Source organism: Phoenix dactylifera, chromosome 9 (genome assembly GCF_051530095.1).
Source record: "Phoenix dactylifera cultivar Ajwa chromosome 9, Ajwa_hap1_PhDact_Kaust_v1.1, whole genome shotgun sequence".
NCBI classification, from domain to species: domain Eukaryota; kingdom Viridiplantae; phylum Streptophyta; class Magnoliopsida; order Arecales; family Arecaceae; genus Phoenix; species Phoenix dactylifera.
In genome coordinates, this window is record NC_143198.1 from 17,416,778 (window position 1) to 17,431,979 (window position 15,202).

Sequence of the window (15,202 nt, forward strand, 5' to 3'; positions counted from 1 at the left end):
TCTAATAGCCTCTAATCTAGCTACAGGAGCAAATGTCTCATCAAAATCTATTCCTTCTTCTTGATTGTATCCCTTAGCTACAAGTCTGGCCTTATTTCTTATAACTACTCCATTTTCATCTAGTTTATTTCTAAATACCCATTTTGTTCCAATTACTGAATTATGCTTTGGTCTTTCAGTTAATGTCCATACATTACTTCTTTTAAATTGATTTAATTCCTCTTGCATGGCATTTATCCAGTTAGTATCTTTTTCAGCTTCTTCATAAGTTTTAGGTTCTAATTGTGAAACGAAAGCAAGATAATCATTTAAATTTCTAAGAGAAGATCGAGTTCTTACCCCTTGAGATGGATCACCAATAATTAAGTCTTTAGGATGTCCATGTGCATACCTCCATTCTTTTGGCACGTCTTGGGGTTGTGGTGGCACGCAATCATCTCCCTTATCTTGATTTGGTACGTCATCAATTTTTAACTTCTCAAAATCGATAATTCCTGTATCATCATCAATAGAGTTTTCTTTCCTAGCAGACTCACTATCAGACTCATCAAATATAATATTGACCGACTCTTCCACTACTGAGGTTCTTTTGTTGAATACTCTGTATGCCTTGCTAGATGTGGAGTATCCTAAGAAGATACCTTCATCTGACTTGGCATCAAATTTACTTAAGTCCTCCTTGCCGTTATTTAAGATAAAACATCTACATCCAAACACTTTAAAATATTTTGCAGTGGGTTTCTTATTCTTCCAAAGTTCATAAGGAGTTTTCTTAGTTATAGGTCGTATTAAAACTCGATTTAGAATATGGCAAGAGGTGTTTATAGCTTCAACCCAAAAGTACTTTGGAAGATTTGACTCGCACAACATTGTGCGTGCCATTTCTGCCAATGTCCTATTTTTCCTTTCAACAACCCCATTTTGTTGAGGCGTTCTAGGTGCTGAAAATTGATGTGATATTCCATTTTTAGTGCAAAATTCCTCGAAGTGTTGATTTTCAAATTCCGTGCCATGATCACTTCGAATTGCTACCAATGTGAGTTTCTTTTCATTTATGATTTTATTGTATAGTTTCAAAAATTCTGAAAATGCTTCATTCTTATGTGCCAAAAATGAAACCCATGTATACCTTGAAAAATCATCAACAATGACTAGTCCATATTTCTTTCCTCCTAGACTTGTGGTTCTAGTAGGTCCAAATAAGTCCATATGTATGAGTTCAAATGGTCTAGTTGTTGATACTACATTTTTCGATTTAAAAGATGATCTAGTTTGTTTTCCTAATGAACATGGTCCACATGTTTTGTCCTTTTCAAAAATCAATTTTGGCACATCCTTTATTAATTCCTTCTTAACTAGTTTTGATATTAATTCCATACTAGCATGTCCTAGTCTTCGATGCCAAAGCCAACTAGTTTCATTCTTCTTTTCTTCATTAGTAATTAAGCATAAACCATTTTTCTTGCCTAATTCATGAAGATCTACTAAGTAAATATTTCTTTGCCTTTGTCCTACAAGTACAATGCTATTATCTTTAGGATTTGTGATTATACATACAGATGCTTCAAATGTAACTTTAAATCCTTTATCACAAAATTGACTTATACTAAGAAGATTATGTTTCAACCCTTTAACTAACAAAACATTTTCTATAAAAACAGATGGAGTAATGAAAATTTTACCCTTTCCAATGATATGGCCTTTACCATTGTCTCCATAGGTAACTACTCCACCTTTCTTTGGTTCCAAAGTGACAAATTGATCTTCGTCACCGGTCATGTGTCTTGAACAGCCACTATCTAGATACCATCGTTTTTCCATTTTATCAGCTGTAAGACACACCTGCAATCAAGATCAAGAAGAAACTTTAGGTACCCAAACTAAGTTGGGTCCTTTAGGGTTAGTACTCCATGTTCCTTTTGGAACCCAAACTTTCTTGAATTTAATCTTTTGATTATTACTTGATTTGTTTTGACTAGACTTTCTAAAGTTACATTCATATGCTCTATGTCCTATCTTATTGCAACAATAACAAGTAACATTTTCATTTTTAGCTTTTACAAAGATATTCTTTAAGAATTTTTGTTTTGTATTTGTTCTATAACCTAAACCAGCCTTATTATATACAGCTCTTTGACTATCAAGTATCATATTCAATTGGGTAGAACTAAGAGTAAATTTATCTACCAAGGATTTATACTTTTCAGCATCTTCTTTTAACTTAATATTTTCAGCAATTAGATTCTTGGTTTCATTTTCAAGTTTCCTACTTAACGTTTCATAGTTATGAGACAGTTTTATCTTATCTTTAATGAGAGATTGATTTTCTTCTTTTAGAGCTTTATTTTTATTAATTACTTTCTTATGTTCTTCCATGAGTTCTAAGAATGCATCATGCAATTCATCAACAGTAAAATCACAGTCAAGTTCAGAATCTACCTCATCGTCATTGGCCATATGACATATTTGGGCCGTGTCTTGATGATCTTCGTCCTCCGAACTTGATTCCTCACTTTCACTCCAATCGGCCATAAAATTCTTCTTTTTCAACTTTCTTGCCATCCTCTTCAAATCTGGGCAATCTATCTTATAATGCCCGGGTTTGTTACACTCATAGCAAATGGGAGTCTCCTTTTCTTTTTTCTTATCCTTAACCTTTTCTTTGCTTGAGTTACCTTTAAGAAAGGGTTTCTTTTTATGGAACTTATTCTTACCTCTCATGAATCTTCTAAATTTTCTCCCAAGCACTGCCATCCCTTCTTCATCAATATCTTCATCATCATCTGAATCTTCCGATTCAGTTTGTTGTCTAGGGATGGTAGTCTTTAAGGCAATGGGTTTTCTTCTCTTGACCTCATCTTCTGAATTTTGCCTCATTGTCAACTCATGGGTCATGAGAGATCCTAGGAGCTCCTCTAACTGCAGTGTGTTGAGGTCCTTTGCCTCTTGAATAGCGGTTACCTTGGCCTCCCAATTCCTTGGTAGAGACCTGAGAATTTTACGCACCAAATCAGAGTTAGAATAAGACTTTTCTAAACTTTTAAGCCCATTTATAATATCAGTAAAACGAGTAAACATATCAGTTATGGACTCAGTAGATTCCATTTTAAACAGTTCATACTTGTGTACTAATATGTTTATCTTGGACTCCTTAACTTGATTGGTCCCTTCATGTGTGACCTCAAGTCTATCCCAAATTTCTTTGGCGGTGGTGCAAGTGGATATTCTATTAAATTCATTTACATCTAAAAAGCAGTAAAGTGTATTTACAGCTTTTGCATTTAACTGTGCTAATCTTCTATCACTTTCATTCCAATCCATTTCTGGTTTGGGTATGATAGTGCCATCTATGTTAAGTGTGGGTATGTGAGGTCCTCTAGTGATGATTTGCCACAGTTCATAGTCCGAAGCTTGAATGAATATCCTCATTCTAGCTTTCCAATATGTGTAGTTTGTGCCATTAAATAGAGGTGGTCTATTTGTGGATTGCCCCTCACTCATTGCACATCCCACTTGGGTTGTCATGATCTTTAACTCTTGATTGTTAGATCAATGAGCACTATTAGAGCACCTCGCTCTGATACCACTTGTTGCCCAAGGTGACAATCCAAGAGGGGGGGGGGGTGAATTGGTTTCTTCTAAATTTTGATGCTTTAAACGTTTTCTTAATTAAGTGCGGTGGATGCTTTCTTAAGCTATTTGAGTGAGTTAAACTAACGCAAGAGTAGAAGATGATGCAAGAGTAAATAAAAACACAAGCACAACACAAACACAACAATATATAGTGGTTCGGTGCTCTCCTTAGCACCTACGTCCACTCCCCAAGCGTCCCCTTGGGAATTCACTATAATCTCGCGGATTACAGTTGGATTGTTTTCCGGGCTCACAATCCAAAAACCTTTGTTGGTTTTACGGGCTCACCAACGAACCTATACACTTTAGTTTTCCGGGTTCACCAAAAACCTTTGTTGGTTTTGCGGGCTCACCAACTAACCTTTACACTTTGGTTTTCCGGGTTCACCAAAAACCTTTGTTGGTTTTGCGGGCTCACCAACGAACCTTTACAAGGTGTTTAATTAACAAAAGGAAGGATTCAAACTCCTAAATGAGCATATGAAACAATATAAGCTACAAGGAAGAGTTAGAAAGTATTTATCGCTTTGAAGTCGCTTTGCTCTTCTTTGTCAAGGATGCTTCACTCTTTAAAGGGGATGGAGCTCTTGATGCCTCTTTGAATCTGCTCAATCCCTTTCTTTGATTCTTGAATGAAACTCTTGATGAAGAAGATTAGGGCACTTTTGTATTCTTGGGTACTCTTTGATATTCAACTCAAAAGTTATTCTCTCTGATGAATAGTGCCCCTTTAAATAGCTTCCCACCTTCTTTGGTCAAGCCCCAATGGTTAGAATTCAAAAACTAGCCGTTACTGACCTTGGGAAGGACAAAAAGTACATCTGCAGAACTAGCCGTTACTGTTCAGCCCGTGTTTGGGTCGGCTCAACCTGTCCTTGGGTCGACCCAACTTTGCCTTGGGTCGACTCAAACATTCCTTGGGTCGACCCTCTCAGAGAACACAGAAACCTCAATTTCAGCCTTTCTTCCCATGGGTCGACCCAACCAATCTTTGGGTCGACTCAAAGTTCACTTGGGTCGACTCAAATTCTTCTTGGGTCGACCCTCTCAGTAATTCCAGAGAACCGTTTTCTGTCTGTCTTTCTGTCTTGCCCTTTGGGTCGACCCTCTCAGAGTTTGGGTCGACTCAAGCTTGGGTCGACTCAACCACTGTGTGGGTCGACCCTCTCAGTGAATCCAGAGAGCATTCTTCCTTTGCGTTTTGAGGTTCTTTGGAGGTTGGGTCGACTCATGCTTACCTTGGGTCGACCCAACTCACTGTTCATTTGTGCTGTTTTTGCAGGAGTGTGCCAGATGATTCCTAGATGTGCCGGGGTCGACCCAATCAACCTATGGGTCGACTCAATCCACACTTTGCTGCATTCTCAAGGTTAGATTCATCCAAATGAACAAGACCATATAGATATTTTCAATTAAACAAATGTACTGAGAGTAATGAACTTATAAATGAAGTATCAATTTAACTTATAGCATGCTCTAGATAATTACTTGTTAATCATCAAAATAACACTATCATCCTCAACTATAATTCCAATTTGAAAGCTAAAAGTGCTGAAGCAAAGAATGAATGTTGGCAGAAGCAGAAATATAAAGAGACAAGCGCACACACACAAACACAGATAATTTTATAGTGGTTCGGTGCAACCCACACCTACATCCACTTCTCAAGATTCTTGAGAATTTTTACTATAACCTCCCTGATTATAGTGCTGTCGTTTTGCGAGCTCACAACCCAACTTGTTTGTTTTTTCGGGATCACAACAAACCCAGTCAGTTTTCACAGGATCACCAACCAAAATCTTAATCTGTTTGTTTTTCGGGATCACAAACAATCCAACTGGTTTTCACAGGCTCACCAACCAAAACCTTAACCCGCTTGTTTTTCGGGATCACAAACAACCCAATTAGTTTTCACAGGCTCTCCAACCAAAACCTTAACATGTTTGTTTTTTGGGATCACAAACAACCCAGCTAGTTTTCACAGGCTCACCAACCAAAACCTTAACACGTTTATTTTTCGGGCTCACAAATAACTCAACTGGTTTTCACAGGTTCACCAACCATAACCATAACACGTTTGTTTTTCGGGATGATAAACAACCCAGCTGGTTTTCACAGGCTCACCAACCAAAATCTTAACCCTTGTTGAATCTCCTAATTCAACAACTTTCAATTTAGGTTTGGAAGAACCTTTACCAATTTCAGAAACAATTGATACTGTTACAGCTAAGTTAAAGCAAAGAATTGAATGCTGTAATTAAGTAAACAAAGCTTCAAAGTAAATGAGATAATTAATGAGGATGAGAAGCTTTGAAGATGGTTGTTGGCTGTAGCTAGAAGTCTTTATTGCATAGTAGCAACTTTTTGTTGAATATTCTAACTGATTTCCTCACAGAATGGATTTTCTCTTTTATGGCTCTCTTACGAGGATTTGATCTTTGGAAGCTTGGATTCTTCGTTTTGGATTTTCTCTCTTGTTCCTCTCCTTCGTCTCTCTTTTTCTCTTGACGCTTCTTTGAATTTATGGACTTCATACTGACCAGAAAGTACAAACTAGCCGTTAGACCAAAAAACTATCCATTGACACCCAGCAAAAATCCTGTAGAAAAGAGCTGTTGGAGCTGTCAGGGTAACAAGGGTCGTCTCTCCAAGTTCAGAGGTCGTCTCATGTGCTGAAGGGGACGGCTCACCAAGCATAGGTGTGAGACCCTGGAACTGGGCCCGGTCCACTTGACCAGCCCAGTCCCAAGTTTTGGCCTCACGTGCGGTGCACGTGAGGCAACGGGATGGAGGGATCCATCCCGAAGAAGAAGGAGCCCCTGTTTTAGGGCTCCTTCTCCTTCTCCTTCTCCTTTGAGTCCACCGAGGGAGAGAGCCGCCGCACCCCAAGGAAGAAAGGGGGGAGGATTCTTCTTCGTGTTACCACCGAGAGAGAGAGAGAGAGAAAGAAGCCATGGCACGGGGGGCATTCTTCTTCCTTAGCTGCCGGAGAAGGAGAGAGGCGCCGGACGTCGGGGCGGAGGTGAGAATCCTTAGCCTTTCTCTCCTCTTCTTTCACTGCTTGGCCATGACGTGTGGTGGGTTGGAGCCGGCCGATCGCCGGATTTGGGTCCAAAACGGCTTGCTCTAGCCGTCGGCGTGTTCGCCGCCGCCAGTCGCCAGGGGTGGCCGGATTTGCTCCACCACCTGCTGCCGCTGCCAAGGCCGGCCACCGCGGCCGCCTTGGGTTTGATCAGGAGGAAAGAAGAGGGGGCGGCAGCAGGGGGTCATGGATCCCCTGTTTCGCCGAAGGAGAAGAAGGGAGTCGGGAGAGAAAAGAAGAAAGAAGAAAAAGAAAAGAAGGAAAAAGAAAAGAGAAAAGAAGAAGAAGAAAAAGAAAAAGAAAAAGAAAAGAAAAGAAAAGAAAAGAAAAGGAAAATAATTTAATAATAATAAAGAAAGAGAATGGTTTACGGGTATGAACCCAAACTCGGGGTGCTAGGCACTCTTGCGGGGCCAGCCATGGGAGGATATTAAAAATTTAAGTCTTTATATATATATTTATTGTGATGAATTTTAAAAGATGAATACGATTTTTGAATATTAGGTTCTGGAAGGGATTTGTGGAATTAATTGGATTTGTCGTGGATCGCGTTCGCAAGGTAAGTGATGTAACCTCTTTACTAGATTTATCGGCAAACTAAATATCTATTTTACGAATCGAATTATTCGTGATTACGAATTTGATGCATGGATTATATGTATATTTTTAGAATATTGTATGACTCTGATTGAACGTATTTGCTTCTGGTTTGAATTGTATTTAATTGCTCTGACATTGTATTTTTCGACTTGAAACACTGAACATAATGTAAGAAAAGATAATGACTTGAAATAGATTCAGACTTGCAGTCGAGCTATGTTGAGGACCTTGCCAATGGAGGCTAATACATTGGTACCGCAAGAAGAATAGTCGGTGATATGACCCTGCCACAGGAAATATGTGGTCATAGTTCCTGGCTGTTGAGTTGAATCTGATAAATTAAAAGAAATTGAGATATGAACGACATTTGGTTTTGACACTGTATGTTGTTTTTATATAACTGAAATATGAAATAGACTTATAGAGAACAAACTGAACTTCGACCTGGCTATGTTGAGGACCCTGCCAATGGAGGCAGATACGTTGGCAATTGACTGTCCTGAAGGACTCACCGCAAGAAGATTAGTCGGTGTTGATGACCCTACCACAGGGAACATGTGGTCATAGTCCAGGATCGACAAGATGAATTGGATATGTGAAAGAATCTTGAAACCGCGAAAAGAATCTTATGAATTCAAGAAATATTTGACTTATACTTTGGAACTGCATATTTATTTATTTTCCACATTATTGCTTGATTTATCTAGCTAGAGTGTTCATTACTTACTGGGCTGTCTAGCTCATTATACCATCTCTTGTTGTTTTACAGATTTCGAGAACTAGTCTATTGGAGATTCAAATTGAGAGAGCGACTAGAAGGATTGTGGCACAAGTTATCTTAGATTAGGGTTATTTAAGTTGATTTGTTATTATGGACATTTATTATGATTGGTGGACTTTTGTTATTTTAAGAATTAGGTTTCTGCATGTTGGTAAATGATTATTCTGCTGCGTATTTAGACTTGTGAGACCTTATGACTTGAGTTAGTCAATGGAATAAGATTGCATTTATTCAGTTAAGTTATTTTAGAATTACATAATTGAGGTGTTTGGTTTAGATGCCTTGCATGTTCGTGGGGAGAGTTTCCTACGGGTGTGCGGCGGTTGGCGCGACCCCCGGCTCGCGATCTCGGGCTGGGGGCGTGACAACTTTTATGGTATCAGAGCATACATGGATAAAATCTAAGACAAAGAATCCTACATAAGATGAGTGTAGGTGGGTAAACACTAAGGGCATTGGACGTGAATCTATGTCGATTGCATTGTAAGCTACTTTCAAGATTTTCTATTAAGCCTTGTGATAGATTATGTATGAGAAGGTTACTAGGAAATTATGATTGAATTTACTTATGAGGTTTGATACATTATGGAAGGTTGGGCAGTCTATGAATCAAGTTATAATTAGTTAGATTTGGATCTAAATTAAGTGCAAAAGGATTGGCCATGGAATATTATCATGCATTGTGATTATTTATTATTTAAGTGAACTTGTAAGCTCAAAAATTGATATGGAGGTATACTATGATTTTGCTTAATTTTGAAGATAATTTTTTTTAGAGGCAAATTAAGATCCATTTATATAAAGTTGTTTAAGATTTGGGCTATGAAACCTTTTTGCAGTGCTTGATTAAAATATTCTTCGAGGATTGAAAACTATATGTGGATCATGTATGAAACTCCTGTGTAGATGGAGAATATATTTGGGATAAAATTCTAGAATTATTATTTGGCTTTACTGAGAATTTGAAATTTTAGATCTTTTCAAATTACAATATAGTTTGGGATTTTGATTGGAAGTAATTTAGTAAATTATGAGAATACTGGTTGTTTAAATTATTTTAAGATGATCAACGATATTAACTCTATGATTGGAAAATATTTTCGGATGGGTTTTCTTGTTAAGGAGAATTTCGTTGTCAAAGAAAAGAATATTTTTTTTGATTTTGACTGATATGGATATTATCATGTTATTAGTAGGTTCTTCTATCTGCTATGAAAAAAAAAATGAGAGAGAGAAATCTGGCATTCTAAGTCTAGGATTAATAGTTCCTGCATTGGCTAATCTTGGATTTGGAATGATTTAGTATAGATTGATTTTCTCTTTGATTTGTAGCTTATTCTTTCGAAAGAAATCAGGGATAAATATCAATCTCGAAGAATTGATTTTATTGGAGATTATAAAGTATTCATCTCGATGAAATTGTTAATAATTTAAATTATCACCTTTGGATTCAAATAATAGATCTTGTTCATGTTTATCGAAAATTATGTAATGTATATGAAACTTCAATTCAAGGTTTGGATTTATAAGCTGATCTAGGGTCTTTTGTCAATATTGTTGCAGTTGCTGATAAAATCTAGATTCTCATAAAAAAAAATTGAATTTTAGAGGCTTACATGATTATGATGGAAGATTTTTAATAAATGCTATAGATCTTGACGAAGAAAACTCTAGAAGAGATCGCCGAGTCAATTTTACTTGTATCTATTGATTTAAGGTCTTCTAACTTGGTGGAGCATTGAGAACATTTTTCTAGTTATTTTTACTTGTAAGAGTTTGACTTGAAACCGTCCAGTTGAGTAGATGAGAGAATTAAGATTTATTTTGAATTATAGTAACTAGCCTATATGGTGTTTTTGAACGTATCAATTGACTCGAGGATCAGTCTAGATGGATGTACTCGGGGGAAGTTAGAGGACGAAATCAAAAGTTCTTTTTGGGCTTTACTTGGAAATTAAAATTTTGAATCTCCTTAGTTCAAAATACAAAGTAGTATTATGATTAAAAAAAAAAAATTTGGTAGTTTTAATCAGAGTGCGCAGCGAAAGCGTAGTGGTCTAAACTATTTTTCTAAGTTGGTCAGAAGTATTATCCCTTTAATTTGGCAAGTTTTAATAACAAAAGACTTGATTTGATTTTGAATTTTTAGATGTCGCTGCACTATCTTAGGTTCTCTAATTTTATGTCATGCTAAGGAAATGATTAACATCTTGAGATTAGAATTAATAGATCATTGATTTTGACTTTGGATCTGTAATATTTTGGTGTAGACCTCTTTTCTCCTAAATCTGAAGCTTGTACTTCTTCAATTAATATCAACCCTCTATTGGAAAAAAAAAACTTGAGGTTGTCAAGTGACTTTGATGAATATTCCACTAGGGATGGATTAGAGTTGTTTATGATCTAATCTTGTGATAGATCGATTAATCAAGAGTAGTTGATATTTTGACAAAGAAACTTAATGTTCTTATTCAAAATTAAGACGTTGATTTTTATTTATGAGAGAGAGAAGTTTGATTTACATCATCTATAAAAAGAACCAAATCTGGAGGTATTGGACCTTATTCTTATGATAAGATGAATTTATATTGATAAGTAGAACTATTGGAAGACTTGGGTTAGTCTTCTAGTAGAGAAGAATGTTGTTGGCTCCATGAATAATCTGGAGGTAGCTATGTAATTTTCATCAGTGGGGTTTTCTATTGTTGACAATTCTTGGGAGAATCTTCGGCATCTTAAATTTAGTATTAACGGATTGATGGTTACTTGGTTGGACTTAGATCTGGAAAGTTTTAACATGGATCTCCTATTCCTAATTCTAACATTGTTAATCTGGCTATTTGAAAGGGCTTGAGGTTTTATAAGACAAAGGTTGATCATTATATCATGGAAAAAAAAAATGAGGAGCATTTGATACTAAAGCTTCCTCCTACTTACATTTAACCGATTAAATTTCTATGTAGAATTAATCAGGAGCAATTAATTTCTTGAAAAAAAGAAGAAGAATTATGACATGTTAATCCAAGGCTGGAAGGTTAGTCTTATTTTGAAAGAGATCAAAAGAACTTGCTATGAATCATAGATGGAAAGGATTAAGTTTTAAGATGCCATAATTTTGCCAAAATCTTGTGAGCCTGCATTTCGAGATGGGGATTGTTTAGGAGCTCGGGAATGATATGATGTTTCTATACTTTCAAAATTTGAAGCCTTAAGTGAGTTAATTTCGAGGACGAAATTATTTTAAGGGGGGAAGAATGTGAGACCCTGGAACTGGGCCCGGTCCACTTGACCGGCCCAGTCCCAAGTTTTGAGGGATCCATCCCGAAGAAGAAGGAGCCCCTGTTTTAGGGCTCCTTCTCCTTCTCCTTTGAGTCCACCGAGGGAGAGAGCCGCCGCACCCCAAGGAAGAAAGGGGGAAGTGAGGATGATAGTGTTATTTTGATGATTAACAAGTAATTATCTAGAGCATGCTATAAGTTAAATTGATACTTCATTTATAAGTTCATTACTCTCAGTACATTTGTTTAATTGAAAATATCTATATGGTCTTGTTCATTTGGATGAATCTAACCTTGAGAATGCAGCAAAGTGTGGATTGAGTCGACCCATAGGTTGATTGGGTCGACCCCGGCACATCTAGGAATCATCTGGCACACTCCTGCAAAAACAGCACAAATGAACAGTGAGTTGGGTCGACCCAAGGTAAGCATGAGTCGACCCAACCTCCAAAGAACCTCAAAACGCAAAGGAAGAATGCTCTCTGGATTCACTGAGAGGGTCGACCCACACAGTGGTTGAGTCGACCCAAGCTTGAGTCGACCCAAACTCTGAGAGGGTCGACCCAAAGGGCAAGACAGAAAGACAGACAGAAAACGGTTCTCTGGAATTACTGAGAGGGTCGACCCAAGAAGAATTTGAGTCGACCCAAGTGAACTTTGAGTCGACCCAAAGATTGGTTGGGTCGACCCATGGGAAGAAAGGCTGAAATTGAGGTTTCTGTGTTCTCTGAGAGGGTCGACCCAAGGAATGTTTGAGTCGACCCAAGGCAAAGTTGGGTCGACCCAAGGACAGGTTGAGCCGACCCAAACACGGGCTGAACAGTAACGGCTAGTTCTGCAGATGTACTTTTTGTCCTTTCCAAGGTCAGTAACGGCTAGTTTTTGAATTCTAACCATTGGGGCTTGACCAAAGAGGGTGGGAAGCTATTTAAAGGGGCACTATTCATCAGAGAGAATAACTTTTGAGTTGAATATCAAAGAGTACCCAAGAATACAAAAGTGCCCTAATCTTCTTCATCAAGAGTTTCATTCAAGAATCAAAGAAAGGGATTGAGCAGATTCAAAGAGGCATCAAGAGCTCCATCCCCTTTAAAGAGTGAAGCATCCTTGACAAAGAAGAGCAAAGCGACTTCAAAGCGATAAATACTTTCTAACTCTTCCTTGTAGCTTATATTGTTTCATATGCTCATTTAGGAGTTTGAATCCTTCCTTTTGTTAATTAAACACTTTGTAAAGGTTCGTTGGTGAGCCCGCAAAACCAACAAAGGTTTTTGGTGAACCCGGAAAACCAAAGTGTAAAGGTTAGTTGGTGAGCCCGCAAAACCAACAAAGGTTTTTGGTGAACCCGGAAAACCAAAGTGTATAGGTTCGTTGGTGAGCCCGTAAAACCAACAAAGGTTTTTGGATTGTGAGCTCGGAAAACAATCCAACTGTAATCCGCGAGATTATAGTGAATTCCCAAGGGGACGCTTGGGGAGTGGACGTAGGTGCTAAGGAGAGCACCGAACCACTATATATTGTTGTGTTTGTGTTGTGCTTGTGTTTTCATTTACTCTTGCATCATCTTCTACTCTTGCGTTAGTTTAACTCACTCAAATAGCTTAAGAAAGCATCCACCGCACTTAATTAAGAAAACGTTTAAAGCATCAAAATTTAGAAGAAACCAATTCACCCCCCCCCCTTTGATTGTCACCTTGGGCAACAAGTGGTATCAGAGCGAGGTACTCTAATAGTGCTCATTGATCTAACAATCAAGAGTTAAAGTTCATGACAACCCAAGTGGGATGTGCAATGAGTGAGGGGCAATCCACAAATAGACCACCTCTATTTAATGGCACAAACTACACATATTGGAAAGCTAGAATGAGGATATTCATTCAAGCTTCGGACTATGAACTGTGGCAAATCATCACTAGAGGACCTCACATACCCACACTTAACATAGATGGCACTATCATACCCAAACCAGAAATGGATTGGAATGAAAGTGATAGAAGATTAGCACAGTTAAATACAAAAGCTGTAAATACACTTTACTGCTCTTTAGATGTAAATGAATTTAATAGAATATCCACTTGCACCACCGCCAAAGAAATTTGGGATAGACTTGAGGTCACACATGAAGGGACCAATCAAGTTAAGGAGTCCAAGATAAACATATTAGTACACAAGTATGAACTGTTTAAAATGGAATCTACTGAGTCCATAACTGATATGTTTACTCGTTTTACTGATATTATAAATGGGCTTAAAAGTTTAGGAAAGTCTTATTCTAACTCTGATTTGGTGCGTAAAATTCTCAGGTCTCTACCAAGGAATTGGGAGGCCAAGGTAACCGCTATTCAAGAGGCAAAGGACCTCAACACACTGCAGTTAGAGGAGCTCCTAGGATCTCTCATGACCCATGAGTTGACAATGAGGCAAAATTCAGAAGATGAGGTCAAGAGAAGAAAACCCATTGCCTTAAAGACTACCATCCCTAGACAACAAACTGAATCGGAAGATTCAGATGATGATGAAGATATTGATGAAGAAGGGATGGCAGTGCTTGGGAGAAAATTTAGAAGATTCATGAGAGGTAAGAATAAGTTCCATAAAAAGAAACCCTTTCTTAAAGGTAACTCAAGCAAAGAAAAGGTTAAGGATAAGGAAAAAGAAAAGGAGACTCCCATTTGCTATGAGTGTAACAAACCCGGGCATTATAAGATAGATTGCCCAGATTTGAAGAGGATGGCAAGAAAGTTGAAAAAGAAGAATTTTATGGCCGATTGGAGTGAAAGTGAGGAATCAAGTTCGGAGGACGAAGATCATCAAGACACGGCCCAAATATGTCATATGGCCAATGACGATGAGGTAGATTCTGAACTTGACTGTGATTTTACTGTTGATGAATTGCATGATGCATTCTTAGAACTCATGGAAGAACATAAGAAAGTAATTAATAAAAATAAAGCTCTAAAAGAAGAAAATCAATCTCTCATTAAAGATAAGATAAAACTGTCTCATAACTATGAAACGTTAAGTAGGAAACTTGAAAATGAAACCAAGAATCTAATTGCTGAAAATATTAAGTTAAAAGAAGATGCTGAAAAGTATAAATTCTTGGTAGATAAATTTACTCTTAGTTCTACCAAATTGAATATGATACTTGATAGTCAAAGAGCTGTATATAATAAGGCTGGTTTAGGTTATAGAACAAATACAAAACAAAAATTCTTAAAGAATATCTTTGTAAAAGCTAAAAATGAAAATGTTACTTGTTATTGTTGCAATAAGATAGGACATAGAGCATATGAATGTAACTTTAGAAAGTCTAGTCAAAACAAATCAAGTAATAATCAAAAGATTAAATTCAAGAAAGTTTGGGTTCCAAAAGGAACATGGAGTACTAACCCTAAAGGACCCAACTTAGTTTGGGTACCTAAAGTTTCTTCTTGATCTTGATTGCAGGTGTGTCTTACAGCTGATAAAATGGAAAAACGATGGTATCTAGATAGTGGCTGTTCAAGACACATGACCGGTGACGAAGATCAATTTGTCACTTTGGAACCAAAGAAAGGTGGAGTAGTTACCTATGGAGACAATGGTAAAGGCCATATCATTGGAAAGGGTAAAATTTTCATTGCTCCATCTGTTTTTATAGAAAATGTTTTGTTAGTTAAAGGGTTGAAACATAATCTTCTTAGTATAAGTCAATTTTGTGATAAAGGATTTAAAGTTACATTTGAAGCATCTGTATGTATAATCACAAATCCTAAAGATAATAGCATTGTACTTGTAGGACAAAGGCAAAGAAATATTTACTTAGTAGATCTTCATGAATTAGGC

General features: G+C 37.3%; 1 long non-coding RNA gene across 1 annotated transcript; it reads left to right on the forward strand.

The window, feature by feature from the left end:
• The first annotated feature begins 6,790 nt into the window (after positions 1–6,790).
• Positions 6,791–11,280, forward strand: LOC149752854 (uncharacterized). Its single transcript, XR_016396437.1, has 2 exons — positions 6,791–7,274; positions 8,085–11,280. It is a non-coding gene; the product is annotated as an uncharacterized LOC149752854 (long non-coding RNA).
• Positions 11,281–15,202: the final 3,922 nt, after the last annotated feature.